Genomic DNA, 4,599 nt, shown 5'->3' with positions numbered 1-4,599 from the left:
TGAAAATCGAAAAGGGTCAAAATGACCCATGCCGCGGTTCTAGTGTTACGTGTTAAACTATTCGAAAAACCGTCTTGCCATGTTCGACAGTAGGTTGGGGATGTAACTAAAGTGTCAGTGGGTTAAGGGCCTGTGCCTCATTTCCAGGTATGATTTGTTGTAGAAAAATGGAACTAAGTTTCAATAACAATGCTGACAAACAAATTGCTATATAACGTCAGGGACTTCGTATTTCAATGAAAACACCTCTAACAGACGCTTCTGGCAGTGACCGTGTTAAGAAGAAGCAAGGAAATCAGCACCAGAAACAGTTCCCAATTAACGGCTAAAACAAGAGCAAATCAGACTCGAACGTAACGAGGGTGTTACTACAGGTCATTGACATCGAACTGCACGGTCAAATGATCAAAATCAGGGATGAAAATGGTAATGATATTAGATTATCGCCTTTTTGGCTCCTGCTCAAAAGCTATGGGCCTCGATCAACTTTCGACATCGTGTCTCGAGAGATTAGAAAAGGTTCTATCCCAGCCAAACGGGGCTGCCCACAATATTTGCTTTTCTGGAGAGATGTGTCCACTTTTTCACAAGAAATTATATTAGGCTGCCAGTATTTTAATTTCTTAGATAAAAGTTGCCGCAACTCCTAGGTTAAGCACATATTGCGAAACCCCCTGATGGGATCAGATGAATTCTTTTCTACTCTACCTATGCACGGTGTCGAAGTCGCATAGCTCTTGTACAGTAGCCAAAAATGCGATAATATAATTTTATTACCATTCCATCCTTGATCAAAATCACTGAACTTAAGGCACTAGTTTCGGTCCAGACTTTTTCTCGAAACGCGCACGGCCGGAACCATCTAGTTAACTGACCTGACGAAGCATATGTTTTAAATTAAATTATAATGATCTTCCCTTGCACTTTATTCGCGCTTTCCATGCCCTACGTATTGCTTAACTTTATTAGAATAATTGACATGTCCGCAGACCACGTCTCGCATCACAGTCTTCGCGATATCTCACGATGCACTGTTGCGCTAACATCCGACACTGCAAATACCAGAGCAATGTTTGTTACTTAAAAGAAGCGAGGCAATATTTCATTGCCTCTGTTGGTATTAATTTTAGAATATCGCTCTAATCTTGTATTAATAATTTTTCGCTTATGAGATTTAAAACCTCGCTTAGTTTAGGTATTAAGACTGAAAGCTCGCTGTCGAATAGTATTCAAATTGAAAAACCCATAAGTTCACTATTAATGGGTTGGAATCGTTTCATACTGAAATATTTGTGGTCCCTAGGGGACAAGTTCAAGATTATGGAAGATCATCATTAAATTCAACACATTGACTGCGGCATGTCTGTGTGCAAACATATTAATTTCAATCACCATCACGACCTAATTTAATTTTAGCAAAACTCAAATGTACATAAGTCCTAAGAGGTGTCTTCAGTAGAAAAAGCTATACCTACTTGAGGGAAGGACCGCGTCCTCTTCAAGTTTCTCTATAGAAGCTTTTACATCTTTACATTTTTGAATAAATGCGTGGAATGATTCCCTGCTTTAATTTTCATTTGCTGGAGTCTGGATCTGCTGAACACGAACTGGTCTGTGTTATTTGGCAGTATATCGAAACTCGAGTTCCGATATGCATGTGCCATCTTCACTTGTGCTCCTGTTTACCGTGCTGCGCAGAGTAAAAAACTTCCGAAAAACTATCACCCTCTCCTACCTTGGTCTCATCCCTATCATCGGGAGCTACCTCTGCGTTAGAACCTGCCTTCGACCCCCTGCATTATGGACACCAACAGCATCACGACTCAATCCCGTACGCGAGCAACCCCACCTGGAATACCAGAGACGTCGGAATGCGCAACCGCATTTCACTGCGAGGAACAAAACGAATGCGTTGTCAACCCAACGCAAACGGATCCGTTTCGCCCTCCAAGTCAACGGAACCCCGGTCAAGGTGCCCGCGGTGTGTACTTTGGCAAGTCTCTGACCATCACCCTACCCTACAAGTTGACTACGCAAGGGCCAAGATTAAGGCTATCGCCGTTATGGGTCTGCTGAAGGAAAATAAAGTGATCATGCAGGGAGTAGAGGCGCACTAGGAACAGTTGAATGCATCAACGAAAACATCGTGCTTGGGGGAAGTTTGTGCTAAATAAAGTTTCCATCCCCGGGCAAGAACAAATAAGGAACGCTGATACAATAAGACGTGTAACAAGAGGCCTACAGAACGGAAGCACAGTGCAATCTGCAAGCTCACTGTAAAAAATCGCGGATAACTTAGTGTGTCCTGAAAGCCCACAATTTTTTGAAATCTGGACTAGTAAACATGTTTAGCATAGCCAATGAAAAAAGTGTTAAATTTCTGAATTTTGTCTTAATTTTACTAAGGTGATATTTGAGGATATCTTTTGTATCCATAGTAGTAAAATTAGGTTCACTGTGGAGCTTGACAATTACTCTTAGTTGATGGAGTTGTAGGTAGTAAGGGTTCACAGGGTTTAATTTTGCATATCCTGTGAACAGTGGAAACCACTCTATGGGGGTAGTATTTTGACTTTGCGTATCCACAGTAGTAAATTTATCCGGCCCACAGCCATAACCGGGCTGTGTCATATGATCGTCTCCCGGAGGCGCCTCCCGTACGCGCCTCGATGGCTCAGTGGTATCGCAGCGGTGCGGTGATCGCGTAGTCCGGGGTTCAAACCCCGGCCGGTGCCGACACCAATCACCCCTGATGAGACAGCAAACAGGCGGAGTGGGCTGTGTGTCAGAGCACTGGCCGCCGCGTCCTTCCCGACTGCTTGCTCGAACTGTTTTACGGCAAGAAGTATTTTTACCACTGTGGATACAGAAAGGTTTGTAATAAATACGCTCGGCAATTATACTACTGTGGACACATAAAGACACTTCTAATGGAATAGGAAATTTGCTGATCCTCTGTATAGCTAAATTTCACTGTACTGTGGATGCGCAATTTTCTGATACAAGGCTAAGGCTAGGTGCGTTTTCAGGTCAAAGTGGTAAAATTACCCCAAATATTTTTTACAGTGCTCTAGGCGGCTGAACCCAGGTAAAGTTATGTGTTGGAACTTGACCAACCATGCCTCATACGCTACGTAACGTAACTAAGCTACAGACTTAATTGCATTCTGTCTCAAGCTAGTAACGATACCGTAAATCGAATTATTCAGCGTTCCCTTAAAGCGAAGGGCCTCGTATTACTCTTTCAAAATCAATACCATAGAATGTTTTGTGAAATCCCTTGTGCGACGCGTCCGTGCCACAATATCCAATCTGTTTCGATGCCCCGAAAGAGACGCCTATTATCTGTTTTTCGGCGCCCTCTGCAGCGCTGTCTTCTTTTTTATTGCGGGTCTGCCAATTCTAACAGTAGAAAAATAGGAAACTGGTTGTTCCTTCAAGACCCGGAAACAAATCGTAATTCTAACCTTTTCCTACTGTTAATATTAACAGTGAAAAGAAGACAGCGCTAAAAAAACAGGTAGGTAAGCTAGTCTTCCTGGGCAGAGAAACAGATAGGATATAGTTGCATGGACGCGTCGTATGGCAGCGTAGATAATGCGATGATAACGAACAACTGCGGTAACGTTTCAGTATCATGTAACTTAGTTCCGTTACAGTTAAAGTGGCGGAACAAATCAAAAAGCATGCTTTATGGTGCATATATTAATTTACAATACATAAGGCAAAACGAGAAATTGTAACGCAGTTTAGAGGTAAATTACTGGTCCCCCTTGGTGGAGCCTATTGTGGTGTGAATCTTAGTATTACGGGCATAACTATCGCATGGTATCTTTTTTAAAACCCAATGGCGGTGCAGCTAGATTGTCCGACCTATTTAACTCCGACCTGGTGATTTTTCCAAAATCTCCAAAAGTGCTGTCCGACCTCGGTATTCTCCGTCCTAATTCTCTCCGACCTCGTCGATATACTCAAATTTGGGAAGGATGTATTTCAAAGAGGAACAGGCTTCAAAAATAAAAAGGCTACGTCGAGGGACGTATCGTGAAAGTAGATGTTAAAAATTTAAGGAAATATGTCTGTGTCCTAATTTTCTCTCGTATTTCGCTGTCATTTGTTTATAGTTGTTTGTATCTCGCTATCTTGCAATCCAGTGGAATAGCGGCATGGCATAGAGGAAGCACAGTAAAACCAGCTGTCAACCATGTACACACAAGGAACAGCGTGCCAGCAGGCACGCACGACCAGGTGTGTGCTTACCAGATCGACTGTTACAGTGTTACAAGTGTGTAACGGTAATCTTAAAAAAAAGGGTGCCAAAAAGAAAGGTCAGGCTTCCCGAAGGGAGCCCGCCAGGCTTGGTCTGTGGGCGTCTTCGGTGATCGAGGGAACCGGAGCTTTATCCACAGCGGCTGCTATGACGCGCAATTCGTCAGAACCGGCCCCCGTACTTTTTGGCTGTTGGACTTACGGGTGTCGCAAGGTGAGCAAGACTGAAACCCAGATTCAGAGGCCTTACCATCAGAGGTACGCGGGATTCGAACCCACAACCCCGAGCGCCGAGTCCATTCGACAGTAACAGCGACCCTGCCACCAGAG

General features: G+C 43.6%; 1 protein-coding gene across 2 annotated transcripts in view; it reads right to left on the bottom strand.

The window, feature by feature from the left end:
- Positions 1-4,599, bottom strand: part of LOC113216399 (atrial natriuretic peptide-converting enzyme-like) — a 29,682-nt gene that overhangs the window by 2,747 nt on the left and 22,336 nt on the right. The gene's annotated exons all lie outside the window — the stretch shown is intronic.

This window comes from Frankliniella occidentalis, unplaced genomic scaffold, assembly GCF_000697945.3.
Source record: "Frankliniella occidentalis isolate FOCC.00 unplaced genomic scaffold, Focc_3.1 Scaffold11, whole genome shotgun sequence".
Taxonomy (NCBI): Eukaryota; Metazoa; Arthropoda; class Insecta; order Thysanoptera; family Thripidae; genus Frankliniella; species Frankliniella occidentalis.
Note: the sequence above shows the minus strand (reverse complement) of the source record. Positions and strands in the feature narration are given on the sequence as shown.